Source organism: Macrobrachium rosenbergii, chromosome 17 (genome assembly GCF_040412425.1).
Source record: "Macrobrachium rosenbergii isolate ZJJX-2024 chromosome 17, ASM4041242v1, whole genome shotgun sequence".
In the NCBI taxonomy this organism is placed as follows: Eukaryota; Metazoa; Arthropoda; class Malacostraca; order Decapoda; family Palaemonidae; genus Macrobrachium; species Macrobrachium rosenbergii.
The window spans coordinates 10,331,270-10,348,769 of NC_089757.1; positions in this window are offsets into that span (position 1 = coordinate 10,331,270).

Here is a 17,500-nt window from a genome sequence, read left to right on the forward strand (position 1 = left end):
CCCCACTGGTTACTGCTTTTGTCCTACACTGTTTTTGGCAGTTTCACGGCCTGGAAGTGTTCACTGTTATGAAAGTGCAGTGGATACCATGACTCGACACAGGAAGAAATGACCGATGCCTTCTGGTTACTTCACGGACGAAGCTCGCCCTCCAGCCTCAAAGAAGAGATCCGGTAGCGACCAGGCAACACCTGAACAACCATCCCACCCATCTCCCCCTTCGCCACCTACCTTCTCCTTTTACCTGCTACCTCCTCCTAGTCCTCTGACGTCCTTGGACCCGTGTCCTCCTACTCCTCGCTACCCTCCCCTTCAATCGTTAAACCTCCCTCCTGCAGTCTCCGACGCAAATGAGTACCCTCCATTGCCGAAGTTTTGAGCGCTTCCTGCTGAAGGATGGACCTCGTGTGCTGCAGAAGTGGCTCTTCAGAAGAAAACCCTTGATATCAACATCTCTGCTTGCCCGAATCACAGACGAGAATTCACCGTCACTCCAAAAGACCGAGGTTCTGTTGACCTCCTGAAGACCAACACGGTTTTCGAGTTATCAAATCCCAATGAGAAGTTAAACAAGGCTATCATCGGTAACTACCCAATAGAGCTCCCTTTGGACCTCTTCTAGAGCTCCCTCATATTGTAAACACCGAGGGGTGCTTGACCAAATACAAAGCGCCTTCACGGAAGATCCTTGTCACCTTCAGAGGACCTGTCCCCAGCCAAGTATGGCTTAGAATATGGGGATACTTCCCCAAAGAGGAATACACATCAAAGCCTCCTCTCAGGTGCTACAGATTTCAGCATTATGGTCACCATCAAGAACGTGTCATAGGCCTGCTATCTGCGCCATCTGCAGCAAGAAGTACGAAACAAAGTTGTGTCTTGAGGAACTGAAAAAAGGGGAACTTACAACATCCAAGTGCCTCAACTGTTCTGAACGCCATCATGCATAGTTCAAATGATGCAGTGCCCGTTTAGCCTGCATTGCACAGTTTAAAGCAAGAGCCAACCCGTCAAGACCACCTCCTATAGCAACACCTGCACCCAGACCAACGACACCCCAGAGCCACGTGTAGAAACGACCGGACAAGTGGCTGAAGCAGCGTCAGTTTTGTGTCACGATAAAAGGACTCAAATTGCGCAGCCAAGCCCCCAAACCCCCTCGATCTACTCCTAACCCAGAACCTCAAGCCTCAAGCCCGGAAATACAACATCCACAGGTGGTGCTTTTCTCAACTTTAGACCTCTACGAAGCCCTAACCAAAGCCGCTGATACTGCGAAAAAAAACCTAAGTAGAACCGCTAACCCTGGGAGAAAATCGTAAGACGATCTGTTCGAAGAAATCTACTACCACAATTGCATTTCCCCCGAAGGGGATGTCCTCAGACAGCAGCTCTGTGACAAGTACTCTGATAGTGGTTAATCATTTGATTAGCAACTATCCCGTTTCTAGTACTAAAAGTCTTCCTTTCCCCTTTTTCGGCCGCCTCACTTCTAACGACCGAAATTTATCAACTATCGCTCTAACCACCACTTAACCTATTACTTCTATTTGCGTTGCTTTCTCTATAACTTAAAAACCCTGCATTTTCCTCCATCGATCCCTACCACTAAAAGATCGATGCTTTTTCCTCAAAGTAAGTTAAATATGGTATTAAATCTCCATAGAATTTAAGTTTTTTCCGATTTTTCTCCGACGATACATATTTCATTTTCCTTATTGGTTAGCTACCGCCTGCCAGGACTTGCTACTATCGTTCCTTCTCTCCAACTGACGGGTGCCTTAGGGCTTAAAGAGGTTTGTAACATCGCCTGTTAACCTTTCATTTCACACCATTTCACCGGCACGATCATAAATCACAAATAAAGTATTCACGTTCACATCCTTAATCTCACCTGCTCATCAAAAAATGACTTACGGGCTGCTCTATGAGCAAGAGTCCGTGCTGGCATAAAGCCAGCTCAATCAATAACAACAACAACAACAACCCTGTGTCTCCAGACTCATCTCATGGTCGAAACATGTTGACGGGAAAATACCAGCATTAGACATCAAGAAAAAGAAAAAAGAATTACCACTGAAAAAGAAATACCATTAGCACGGTGAAATTCTACAGAGTTGCAACCCCATGTTTCAGTAAGCAACGAAATAGAAAATAAAGAATTTCTGCTGTGAGAAATACGCTGTTTTTTATCCACCAAGATATATGAACATTGGCCGACTATTGACCAATATTAATGTGCATGAAAAGCGAATTACAAGAAAAATTGAGAAAACTCAGTATAAAATAATAATAGTAATAATAATATCATCAATAATTTAAACTCAATACATTTATCAGAAAACTGTACAGTTACTTGCATGACACGGCTAATAATAATAATAATAATAATAATAATAATAATAATAATAATAATAATAATAATAATAATAATAATAATAATAATAATAATAATAATAATAATAATAATAATTTGTTGAATAAAATGGCTGCATTTTGCGAATTGATTATATACTGAGTTTTCTCATTTCTTCTAATGATTAGCTTTTCCTGCGCATCAATATTAGTCAATAATTGTCCAATGTTCATATTTTGAAGGATGAAACAGCGTATTTGTTACAGATGAAATTCTTTATCTAAAGCATTACAGCTGTTAAAGATTTTCATCTGTAAGAAATAAGCTGTTTCATCCATCAAAATATGAACACTGGACAATTATTGATTAAAATACTGATCGCAGGAAAAGCGAACTGTTAGAAGGATTGAGAAGACTCAGTATAAAATCAATTCGCAAAATGCAGCAATTTTGTTCAATAATAATAATAATAATAATAATAATAATAATAATAATAATAATAATAATAATAATAATAAGTAGGATATCGGACTCACACAAGCGTAGGTGACCAGTTGATTTTAACAAGAAAAAAAATATTGTATCTGAGAATTTACCAATGAATATTCAGTCTGTTTTCCTATGCCTACCAATAATAGATACAAAACAGCTTTTCAAATTGAACCTTTACATTACATTAAAAGTGCTACATGTTATCTACGACAGAAATGCTGTTGCTTTGAATTTTATAAAGCAAGATAAAAAAAAATCGTTGATTCATAAGCAAGTCTATGCAACTTTAAATTGGAACTCAATTAACCAACAACGCACCCTTAAAAGAGTCATTAAAATTTAAAATAATGTTAGACTCGATAATGGAACTGTTTCCGAGACCACTAAAAGGGTTGGCAGATTATTTAGAAACGCCGCAACGTATTCCAGAGACCGTTTCCCTCATTCTTTTCCCGTTATTAGTGCAGAAAATTATATTGCCTTGACAATTCTCTCTGTGATGGAGATAAGGGGACGGATCTGATTCCGGCGTAGAAGCACTTATCAGATATAATTCACTTTGGGTGTGAGCTATTCCAAGGTATAGTGAACTAGACACCAAACAATAGTTGCAATAGTTTAGTGTTTCTGAATATAAAAATAACTCATGCAAGTACAGATTTGACTGTTTGTCTTTAATGTTGCAAATTTTGCGCAATATATATATATATATATATATATATATATATATATATATATATATATATATATATATATATATATATATATATATATATATATATATATATAAATATATATACACACACACATATATATATATATATGTGTGTTTATACAACAGTTTGCAATATCTGCTAATGAATAGCTGCAGTGTTCAATTAAGAAATTCGTCTCCAAACCCACATCTTATAAAAACGATAGTTTGCGACTTCTGATACTTTAAATCATTGCAGTTCTTACCGTTGTTCGTGTGCAGATGCATAACAATATGAGACCGCATGGAAGTATCAGAAAACTAAGACAAACTGACAAACATTTTTTTTTATCTAAATTCTCTCCTCGTACTGTTTTTATTTTATTTTATTTTTTTTTTTTTTTTTGGTAACCGATGAAGCACTAGGGAAGGATAGGTGTTACTGCCTTTTTTGACGAGTGTTTGTTTATTATGCATTTATCTATGAATACGTGTGATTATCCATCTTTTATTTATGTCTACTGGCTTTAATATGCCGTCACATAGGTAGGTAATTATTAAATCAAGCTCGCTTCTGTGTCTTGACAGCATTTCAGACCTCGTACGTAAATGCGCTACCTGGGAACTCTAAACCAGTGAATTTCTCACTGCTTTACGTTGACAGCATATGCGGAACTTATCAACGTAGTTAATACAGACATAGTTAATAAAATTTATGCCTATTATAAACCAGTATTAGTGTGTTAACGATCCACTGCCAATAGAAGTACATACGTACTAACACACTTTACACATATATATATATATATATATATATATATATATATATATATATATATATATATATATATATATATATATATATATATATATATATATATATATATATATATATATATATATATATATATATATATATATATATATATATATATATATATATATATATATATATATATATATATATATATATATATATATATATGTATATATATATATATGTTTATATTTATATATAATAAAATTGTTTATATTTATATATAATAAAATTTATATAAGTATATATATATATATATATATATATATATATATACATAAATTCTCTAATCATTGGTCTATTGCCTCGATTATTAAAAAAATAATACTTAAGAATAATTGTTGTTTCAGATGTGGACGATTTTTAAGAAACAAAAATAATGCTAAATACCGGTTGTAATAGTTCTCTCTTTCCGTTTATAGCTGTATGAATGTTTGCCATGTGTATGAAAAGTGAGTTTCACGCATAAATGAATTAAACGTCCTTTGTAAATTGTTCTATTGGCAATATTAAATGTTACGCGATATATTGGGCTTATTTTTTCTCTTGCTACTAAAAAGTTACCGTTGGCACTTAAGAATCACTTGTATGTTTCATGAGTATTTTCACGGGAGGGAGAGACAATCCATTTGACAATTTGCTGGCCGTCATAAATTTCCAACATTCGTTGGTGGATGCATTACACGACAAACACACACAAACAGAATTCGGCGTCTGGCCGGGTGATAGATCCTGCCAATACTAATATGACGCCGATTGTGTCACCGTGATAAAATAAAAAAATAATGAGAAATAAGGAAAATATTTTGAAACCATGCAAAATTAAATAAATCTATCCTTTCTTATTATCATTTAAAAATCCCAAGACTTTGAATCCAGGAGATATCTTGGCTCCCTTATTCGGTGATAACTGTGTAAAGCTTCTTATTACCTTTGATATTAAGTGTTAGTTACAAAAACGAATGTATTTCTTTCACTGCAGAGACATCCTTTACAACAGATTATGACATTCGACAACTATTCACTCTTATGCGATTATAAGCTCTATCATAGAACATCTACATTAGCTGGACTTGAATTTCCACTTTATAATATCTTTTTGAAGACTTATGGCTCTTCTTTAAAGTCTGCAAGTGACTGTATATTCAGTACATTTCCTTGTCTAGTTTATTTTCTTGCAAAGTAATAATTTTGCAATAGCGTAAATGACATGGCATGCATACAATTGCTCTTTTTACACTTGAATTATCAGATAGGACCCTTCTGGGTGTGGTTTTTCTGTGTGCTACATAATCATAATATACGTAAATCACTTTTATTTAGTGACAGGGTTGTACAAAATCCTTAGATTAGGTATTTCACCTGGAACCTCAAGACATGTTCCACACGATTCATGATTAGTTTGTCAGTGCTAATTATGAACAAATTATTGCATAAGCATACCGTAGTTCTACCTAAACGATTATCTAAATAGAGAGAGAGAGAGAGAGAGAGAGAGAGAGAGAGAGAGAATTGGAATATAAGATTTATGCCAAACCCCAAGAGCTGTGACCTGTTAGACCATTCAGCGCTGAACGGAAAATGAAAGTAAAGGTTTTAAAGGAGTGACAGATGGAAAGCCTCCCAATTGCCCTATGAAACATTTGTTAGTAGAGAATGGATAGTAGGAGCTGGAAGAAAGAGAATATGAACAGAATTGAAGTTAAGAGGAATGAAATGGGTTGCAGCTGCGGGTCGAAATGACGCTGCAAAGAATCTTAAGTAATGCCTACAGTGCACCGTGTGAGGAGCGCTGATGGCACTAACCCCCTACGGAGAGAGAGAGAGAGAGAGAGAGAGAGAGAGAGAGAGAGAGAGAGGGAGGGAGAGGATCCCTACTGTTTGCATGACTTTGTCACTAATTCAGCAGTCACTGTCATTATTCCTTATCATTTATATTTGATAGTGAACTTTTTTACTTGGTTGAATTTTAAGTCGAAATTAGTATAATTTGAAATATTTTCTCCAAGAAAACGAATTCTGCTTCAACAACACATTCCATTTATGCATACATAATTCTTGTCGTGTCTTTTAACTACAGCAAAAAAAAAAAAAAATAGAAAAATCAAATCAATTATTGATCAGAAAGACAAATTACCAGTTCTTAAACATGGATAAATTTCTTTGAATCGAAAGCAAATGTCGCAACATGACTTCCAAGGTCTTTCTTTGTTTAATTAACTAGTGAATGTTTGAATACGCATAATTTGTATGAGGACTGAGTTCTATATGTGAACGAGTAATATATTCTGGTATAAAATAATTTCAGTGCCTTCTTATTATAATTGTTGTTATATATTACGATTTTATTCTTTTTCTCTTTTATTGAGAAAACACAAACACTAAAAGTAAAATTTATAGTAGTATTTCATAATCATTGCATTGAGAGAGAGAGAGAGAGAGAGAGAGAGAGAGAGAGAGAGAGAGAGAGAGAGAGAGAGAGAGAGGAAACAGTACGTAAGTTTGTCATTACTTTGATTATGTATTCTTTCCTGCCGTCATGGATGTATAAATTCGAATGATTCCAGAAAACCCAAAGAAATATTAGTAATTATTCAGCATTAAAAAATAAGGTTTCTGTTAAAAAAAAATAAAAATAGCTCAGAAAATACTATATTAATTGAGGAATATTCTTTTAGACTGATAGTTTTTTTTTTTTTGGAAGTGGAAGATATCATGGGAAGATGCAATAATGCTGGTGAAATATATTAAAAAAAAAAAAATTTCTTTTCCAAGGAGGTTTCAATGCCTGGCAGTTCCTGTTGTCAATACCTGGTGGCAAATTAGCAAATCGATGAAGAAACTTTTTTTTTTTTTGGAAACCCCACGTGGTCTCTCATGCCACGTTTTGGTAAAATGGCGTAATACTGGAAAATTGTTCTAGAAGCTTCTATGACGTGACCGAAAATGGGCGTTTTTTTAGGAGCCAATCAGCATGCAGAAAATCAAAAAAATTCTTATATGGGAATGACGATTGTCTGTCGTCATTAGCTCCGTCCAAACAGTGGTATATAAGCTTCCAGACGAGACTGCCCAGGACAGTCAGAGACAGAGAAGGCAATCAGAGGTCGGACTAAGTAAAGTTCCGACAGGAGTCACCCTTTCAGAAGATTTTACCACCTATCTCCATAAGACCTTCCAGCTTGTGATGAGGAGAAATCGCTGAGCCCTTAATGCCTGAGACTAAGAGAAGCAGCCAGCCCTTCATGCCCGGGAGGAGTTGGAGTTGCGAGCCCTACATACCAGTGACGAAGAGAAGTCGCCAAACATTTGTTGTCCCATCCTGAAGCCACCCTTTTTGTGACGTCATCCAAGCCTCAAGCCACCGCGCTCGCATCATCTCTTCAGCTAAAGTCCCAGCCATGAACGATAACTCACCAACTCACCATTTAAATATTAAAAATGCCCTCCCTTCCAACCTGTTCCCCCTATCTATTACTGTTTTGTTTACTTTGTTGTGTGTCACGTTGAATGAAAGCTGGGGGGAGGCAACGTTTCGTTTTCTTTGTAAATAAGGTTGTGAATAAACGTGTTGTAATGTTGTGAGAGTTTCTTTTTATATTCATTTCCCAAATTTCAGTTGCTGGTGTTGAATCCTTATTGTCTGATAACTGAAAGAACCTGCGACGATTCTTGGGATCGTGACAGAATGGTAAAATCTAAGACCGAGTTATGTAATAAGAAGGAGAAAAATAACTAACCTTATCCATGAATCTAAAAATAAATATGCAAGGAGTTCAGTTTTAAGGAATGTACTTGAAAGATGGGGAAAAAGGAAGAGTGGCTCCCCGAGGATTTATATTTGATCTGTCACTAAAGGTAGGACTCCACCTATAGACACCTGAAAAGTGCAAATACTTGCTTTCCAACCGCTTGTACATTCGCATGTACTGTCCTGCTAGCATATATATTATGAATTCTATCATACTGTATCAGTCCTCTGAAGATGACTTTGCAATAAAGTCGACACCGGTCAGGATCTGAAATCTTGTTTTATTTCTTCCGTTGGTATTCGATATATATACCAGCAGGTGTAATGGTGATTATAGGTATGCATCTATGTGCGTGTGTATATATATATATATATATATATATATATATATATATATATATATATATATATATATATATATATATATATATATATATATATATATATATATATATACACATACATACATATATACATACACACACACATATATATATATATATATATATATATATATATATATATATATATATATATATATATATATATATATATATATATATATATATATATATATTTATATATGAGCTAATGCTGCTGAAGTCCGCTGCACAGAGATGCATCCTGAAAACAGCGCTGAAGGATGTAAGTTAGTGTCAGTTCATAACGTTCGTAAAAGTTATTCTTATATATAACATAAAAATGGAATAAAAAATTTGTGCAGAACAGCAGGTCGTGCAAAAAGATCCCGAAAGCATGAAAAGAAGAGAGAACACCTCCTTTAATACCAGAGGAAGAAAATCCTCTCTGAACAGAGGAGACAGCTATAATCCCTTTAAGCTGCTACGGAGAAACTTTCATACACATAGCTGTCATATTTTTCGTTATTCATGGGTTGCTCTTGGTTGGGTTTACAGAGTCGTACCGTTGCGGAAAAGTGAGAAGAGAGAAGGAAAATATTCAGCTACAAAGGTGAAGGTTGGTTGGTGGTTTTGGTTAAGCAGGCTTATGCCAGCACAGGTCCTTGCCCTAAAGCGGCCCTAAGCGTAGTGTAATATGTAAGGGACTCTGACCACCAACAGAGACAAATGACGTATGGAATCTTGAGATCTATTCTATTTCGCACAGGACTGCTAATTCATCCCTACAACAAACCTTCCTCTTATATCCGGGAAAGATATGAGAGGCTTGATATCTTCAGCATGAAACACAAACCTTGAAACTATGGTTATATTTGTATTTGCAAGAATAAATACTGCACTAGACCTTTTTTTTTATTAATTTCAAAAGATGACTAAATAGGCTTTTTTTTAAATCCTTCAATACCGTTGTGACTGGACCTTTTAATTGTATGTATTGGGTCAGTTGTAAATCGTGAAAAATTAATAAAAGCGTAACAAAAACCATAAACACAAAGTCAATTAAATAGTTTGTTTTCGTGAGTTTGCCGTGAAACAAAAAGAAAACATCCCTTCTAAGTATGAGTACTTTTCTTCTCCATGAATAATTATTCATTTATTTATTCTTTTTTTGTTGTTGTGCAAACCTACATTTGCCACCCAAAAATGCCTATATAAATCTTTGGTCTAAAAGGGAAATGTACGTGCTCCACATGAAAACTGACAGAATTCTTTTACTTTTGAATCTCACGTTCTCTCATCTGCTGTGAGAATGAGGACAGGTAAGCTTTACCTGTTTCCTTCATTAATTCCAGTAAAAAGTATTCTTCACAGGTGTATCCTTTCATTACTTTCCATTCTCTTCCTTTTGTTCTTTTGTCATCTGACCAAACCAATCTCGATTTCGTCTCATGGGCCAACCCCATCTCTCTCTCTCAGTCCTTTTCTTTCTCGGCGAAGTGTGCAGACGAAGCTTTGTACAACTTCGAGGTAAAACCAGATGTATGTAACGTTAAGAAAGCATTTTATTTATTCACATCTCAATACTGATGATTATTCTTTCCCAATTTTAGTTTCATTTTTTTAGATTTAATTTTCAATTTTCGGTTTTTTCCTCCAAATGTGCCTTTGTCTTCATTATCTCTCCACTACTCACTCCTCCTACAGCACTGACACTTCTCCAAATTCAAATATTCTCGAAGCATACCAAAATGATTCTGATTTCATTATTAGTAAAACATACTGTCATTTAATTCCATATAACCTCTCCTAAAATGGCATCATGAAGCATTTAACATCAGTACGTGTGATTGTATTCTTAGAGAATATATTATCATACCCTATCTTTCAACAGATTTTGAGAATCTCTCTCTCTCTCTCTCTCTCTCTCTCTCTCTCTCTCTCTCTCTCTCTCTCTCTCTCTCTCTCCTGAATTTTTCTATTTTTACTTCTCGTTGGCTTGATTCTCATTTTTACATGGACTTCATGCTCCACTGTCATAATGTTTTGCGTTAGAAGCGGCTGATATTTAAAAAAACAGACACACATTTTAGGAGATTTGTAACCCACCAAAAAGGATTAATCAAGTTTTATTACGGATTACTTCTACCAAGAAAATCGAAACCAAGATGAGTGTATTCGGGGCATATTCTCATAAAACAACCGCACTCATCATACTTTATTTTTTTATGATGGTTTTATCAGGATAAACCCATTCCATAAAATAGTTGATACCCTGCTCAGTATAATATGCGTTGTTTTATTATGAAGATCGCAGAAGTCACCGAATTCAATATCCGTGGTTGAATATTTCTAAGTAGTTTGATAAGCACTGGCGTGAGTCAGTTACATTTCTTCGAAAATGTAACTGACAATAATTCCATACGATTTAACATAGACAAACAGAAAAACAAATAAAATACAAACAAATAACTGGCAGCGAATGAGTCAAAATCCCGCTCGTTCTCAGCAAATTTAACAAGAAAACTTACACCGGTTTATCCACCTAAAATACACAAGTAGACTCATTCGTTCCATTAACACGGATGCTGATTAATACAAGCTGCTGATCCGTTTCTATGACCTATAAACTCATCAACGGTCGTTACGTCAAAAATTCAATCAAGAGCTCTTCTCTTAATCAATATTGAATGCTTACGAACTATTGACAAAGGAGTCTGTTCAAATTAACCCAACCAACAGGAATCGCTTTCAGCACCTAATTTAATAATGCAAAATATATAGGTAAGAAATAATAGTCATCATGCATTAATAATAAAGTTACATTTTTGATCAGTCCCCAATTAAATACTATAGCGATTTTAACACTTAACCTAATTGAAATGATCACGACTGATTGATAGATGATTTAGTACTACATTATCAGGCATCAGAACAGAAAGGTCACAGATGTTTCAATTACACAGCTAATGAAGCGTTAAGATGACTAATTTTCCACTTCATATCTTATTTAAACGATTCTCAGTACGAAATGACAAGTTCGGAGAGAGTTTTTAAGTACCTTCAGTGACAATTTACTCCCTCCATAACTGGTCAATAGTTTTGAAAGTTTTCTGGGGTATATTTCAATTTCATGTCTGACAAGAAAGGATCTGATGGGGCTAAATAGTTATTCTTTGTACATGTTCACTGCATATAACTAAAAATAATTCCATTCAAATTGAAAGAAAAATTAAAGAAAATTCTTGGATTTGTGAAACTTTAGTGAAGTTTAATTGCAAACATTCAAAACACATCAAGAGGAATTTCTATATTTTCCTTTTTATTTAGAAATTAATTTACATTAAATTATTTTTTTAAGTTAACTGTCATACGCATTTCATAGTCTATTCATTACTCACCCAATAAAAACATTCAACAAAAATAAATAAAGATAAACCAACTAAAAGAGACTAAACATGAACATTTAAACATGAACAAGGAAAACTCCCAAACCCCTGCAATTCATTTGAGTTTCAACTCACTGGTTTTAATCTCTAGACAAACCAAGAAAGAAAAAGCGTAAAGAAAATGAAAGATGATAGCAAAAAGGGTAAACAGACACAGCTTCTGGCAGAAGAAGGAGAGAGAGAGAATGAAAAACGTCTTACATAGCGGAATTTTGCCTCGTAAATCCTTCCTCATCCCCTACACACTTCCAGTAGAGGAGAGAAATCCCGAAGGGAATTGCAAGTTGTAAAACAACTGAGCCAACTTGGCACTGGCGAAGCCTCTTTGTCAATTTTTCTGCCCTTCTTACCCCCACCCCCCATTTCCTTGCTGAAATGTGGTTGAGTAACTTGCCAGGAAAATACACACGCACACACACACGTTATATATACACTATTCGCCAAAAAGGTTGTCACATATAGTTTTAGGCGAGCAATTTCGAAAAGAATGGTCTGTTCACAAAATTGGTAGTAGTCTTGTACTACAGAAAAACTTTCCATGGATAAAGGTGTGTTTCATGGATTAGGAAACGAAATTACACTTTAAAATTCAATACAAAGGACACATTATCTGCAAACAAACCAATATACACTAAAATTAGCTGGAAAAAAGTAATGTTCACTTCCTTTCATATTTCACATCTGAACCTTTTTCTCAGACATATCAGCAAGTCAAACACATGTACATAAATTACAATAACCTTTATTTACATAACTAGAGTCAATAGTGGGTATGACCTCTGCGACCAGCAATAAAGCCCACCAGGCGGCGTCGCATGCTGTCCACCTGTTGTACAAGGTTCTCAGCAAGTATCTTGTCCCATTTTTCCAAGAGAGCCTGACCTAATTCTCTAAGGGTGGATGGCTGGTTCTCCTTTTGTCTAATTGCATGCCAAATTGGTCCCATAAATGTTCTATGGGGTTGAGATCTGGGCTCAGTGCAGGCTGCCAAAGGACTTTCACATCCTGTTCTTCAAGGTAATTACCAAGCCAGTACCAGAACAGTGAGTCGCAGAAAGTTAGCGATGGGTTACAGAGCCCCTAGATGTGCTGTGAGGCCAAGCTCACCCCCAGACATAAAAGAGGCTGTCTGACTTTTGAAGAAAGAGAGTGTAAGAGAGGGAGAGAGAGCCCAGCCAACTCCAACAGGGTCTCTGTGAGGAATGACAAGGTTCTGAGATTCAATTTGAAAAGAAACCTATGATGTCTCAAAAGCATTTTGGGCGCTTGACACAGAACATGGCGCAATCGATCAGGAATTTTACCAAGACAAAAGGGGGGTTTTCCCTGGCTGAAGGGGTAACAACAGGGATTCTTCCCCTGGGCCAAAAGGGTCATATAGACTTGTCAGCACATATCTCTTTTAATGACATAGGATTTCCTGACTGAACACCTGTTCAAACAAGAGCCTACCAGTGTTATCTAAACGTGTCATCCCATATCTCTTTTGATGACAGTTGAAGTGGATAAGGAAACAAACCTTCGCAAAAGGGAGTTACCCTTACTGGACACCTGTGCAAACATCACCCTAACAGCAAAATTGTATCTTAGTTCTAAAATCATGCAGTAAAGGTAATTCTTTTGAGATCTGATACTTGGTATTTCAACAATCATTATTATTACACAAAACACAAGACCAATACAAGAGAAAATATATTAGAACTACATAAAGACGTACATATTACAAGGCTATGTCATTAGAAATGAATATATATATATATATATATATATATATATATATATATATATATATATATATATATATATATATATATATATATATATATATAAATATATATATATATATATATATATATATAAACTCAAATTGCTAATGAACTTGACTAAAATCCCCCAACCTGTGTTATTCTATATTCTTATTCGCTGGTAAGCTTACATCTAGCCAATATATCTCACAACGATTTCTCTATTCGCCGGTCATGACCTTTGTTGCCAAAATATTTTGGTTAGTATGTGGTTTTGTTTAGGCGAAGTTATGAAAATGTTATTATCCTCCAAGACTGATGAATGTCTTGGGATTCTGCCCACTTCTTTATATGCCATTGGATTCACGTAGGTCTAGAGAAGCCAGTAATTTATCTGAAGTAAGATACACCTAATATGCTGTTCCAGGTTCTTAGGATGAACGTTATCTAAGCCATCTTGTACTTCCGTTACTTCATAAAGTACAATGAAGTAAATGTACCATAAATTAAAATTAAAATAAATAATTAATATCCATCTTAGCATCTCTATTCTACAAGGTCTACTACAAGAACATTGACTTCAATGCTTACAGGAAGAGGCAGGTGAGCGTCAGCGTTCATGAGATACTCGTACTTGTTTTGAGGAGCCTTGTGGGAGAAAGAGAGAAATATAAATATAAGATAAAATTGCAGTTAATGTAAACATAAATACGTTACGGTGGAAACAGCATATCATAAAATTACTATGACACATTTTCTTCATTATAAAAAACCATATCTTCGAAAAATTTTTACATCGTGGAAACAAAACAAAAACAGAAAAGGGTAGTTAAGTTGTTTTAAAAATACCTCACATTTTATATCCTCCATCAAGAATGAATAACTTTCTTCCTTTTGCGTTTGTTTAGCCGGAAAGTTCATTTCAGCATAATGTTTTCAATTTTGATCAAGAGCATAATAGTGTACAGGGTAACTTACTAGCCCACGATGATTACTCACTCGGTTATAATAATTACGTTATTTGTGTTCGTAAGCACCATAATCCTATTTTCCCTCCACTAATTTCAAAAGGTTCTTTGAACATTCTTTAATAAAATATGAATTAAAAACTCAGTTAATATTCTGGGAGTTTTACTTAAGTCAGCGATAAATGGACACATGTGGCCGGATTTTTATTGGTTGAAATTGATTGTTGTTGGAAAAATTAATATTATATTCGCGTTCTTATAATCATTATTATTATTATTTAAATATCCAAACATGACAAATACGATAAACCTACTGACTTAAAAAGCAAGTGTCCACTAAACAGATTGTGAAATACAAACAGGAAAAATATACTGTAGTATAAAACTAAAAATATAAAAACACACAACTATTTATTTAAACAAATTAATTGACAATTCCAAAATAACATTGATGCATGACCCATTGAAATAGTAAAAAATGAAGGCTCTCTTAAATGGTATACTAAGAATGGAAGTTACGTCTTTAAGTATTGGAACTATAATGACCAGTAGTAAACGGTAAATTTAAAAGAAATCACAAACCTCTTCTCTCTCTCTCCTCGTCCCAAGATTCTATCTTACCCTTGTTTACGGAAAAACAAGCTGAGCTACATTGGACTGCAACAAAGCGATCAACAGTAAGTTTTTGAAATACCCTCGAAAGAAAATAGAATCGTTTAGAAAAATAATAAAAAAAAGGAACATTTGAATGCCATAAACTTTTGAAGAGTAAACAAGGGAATGAAAAGAAAACAGAATGAAAGATATCCTTGAGTCACCTTCAAGTCGAAAAGGAATATTAAAATCTCATATATTCCAGTAAATTAAAAGAGATGGGAAGAGGAAATATAAGAAGCAGAAAAAATAATAACAGGCTTTACCTTCCTATTACAACAGCTGTTTTGTAGACTCTTATTCACAGCATATATTTGTCGATAAATAAAACTTTGTGAGGAATAAGTGGCAGTCACCTCTAGAGGACGCATATGTGCATTACCTGATGACTCCTTCACACTTCCCTTTCACTGCGATGATGTTTGTTTGCTTTCTTATTTGTGTAATAGGTCATTTGTTTGCTTTGTTTATGAGCGCGTCTGTCTGTCAATATGTCCACGTTCCCTTGTGTTTGCATATTTACATAAAGAGGGTTATATGGGCGAACATGTGTGATCGCCACCGTGGGGGTAAGAGGGTCACCTCTGCCCTCATTTACCAACCAAATTCATAGGGGTTTTTGCATATCACACGATATTTGTAGCTTAATATCTGTGAACAAAATAAATGTCACGGTGTACGTGAAGAAATAAAAAAAAAAAATATATATATATATATATATATATATATATATATATATATATATATATATATATGAATTTTTGTCGATTGTTCCCTTAGTGATTGTTGCCTCCTTTGTTTTTTTTGTTTTTAAACAGTTGACGCTGATGGATGGCGTCAGACTTCGTCAGTCAGGTTCAAAAACAGCAAAAGTCAGGTTCGTAGGGCAGCAACGAGTCAGGTTCTGGAGGGCGGAACGACCGGTGGTCCAGGGCAGCAGCAATGGCGCTCAGCAGCAGGTATTCGTACCTGAGGATCAGAGTCATGGCAGCAGAGCAGTGGAGAGTTTTTGAGGACGAGATGGCAAACGTGTCGGCTCTGTCATGGTCGTCGTTATTTGAGGAGGACGTCAGCAGGTCTCGTCAGTCATAACAGCCCAATTGCTTGTTTATTTTAACAAATGACGATCTCGAGAGGCGAGAGATCAAATTGGCGACAAACCAGATTGGTTCTGTTTTGGCTGGCGAGGGTGTGGGCAGCATTGGGGAGAGTATTTTGTCTGTAAAAAAAAAAATTTTTTATTGAAAATCTTTTTTTTCTGTTAGGTGGGAGGTGTTAGGAACAATCGTTTGTTGATTGTTCCCTTAGTGGATTGTTCATCCTTTGTTTTTTTGTTTGTTTTTAATTATTTGAGTTGACGCCTGATGGATGGCATCAGACTGGCGTCGTTTCAGATTTTCTTAACAGCAACAAGTCAGGTTTAGCAGCAACGAGTCAGGTTCTGGAGGGTGGAACGACCAGTGGTCCAGGCAGCAGCGAGTCTAGTTGGGGTAGCAGCAGCAGGTATTCGTACCTGAGGATCAGAGCCCTGGCAGCAGAGCAGTGGAAATTTTTGAGGACGAGATGGTTGCCATTTCGGCAATTTCATGGTCGTCGTTATTTGAGGAGGACGTCAGCAGGTCTGAGTTAATAAAGCAGCAAACTTGTTTATTTTAAAGAACCTGTCGACCTCGAGAGGCGAGATCGTAATATATATATATATATATATATATTATTATATATATATTATATATTATTATATTATTATATATATATATATTATTATTATATATATATATATATGAATTTTTCAAATGACATTTTTTTTTTTTACAAACATTAAGCTCAAATATGGGGATATACAAAACCCCATAAATCTGGTTCTTGGGCAGGTGACCCTCTTGCCCCCAACAAGCCCCTCACCTCGCCCATATAACCTCTTTATGACTGCAAACACAAGGGAACGTGGACATATTGACAGAAAGATCTAAACAAAACAAACAAATGACCTATTACACAAATAAGAAAGCAAACAGACCGATCATTACCGTGAAAGGGAGGAGTGAAGAAGTCCTCAGGTAGTAAATTTTACTTTGGATATTCATCACTTTCTTGAATACAAATTTGCAGTTGTTAGTGACAACTGGAATCAGTAATCATTTCAGATTTTTCTAAGGGGAGAAAGGTTTAGAACTTATGGTATGGGTGGGGTGGCTGGAGAGGAGCCATATCACCT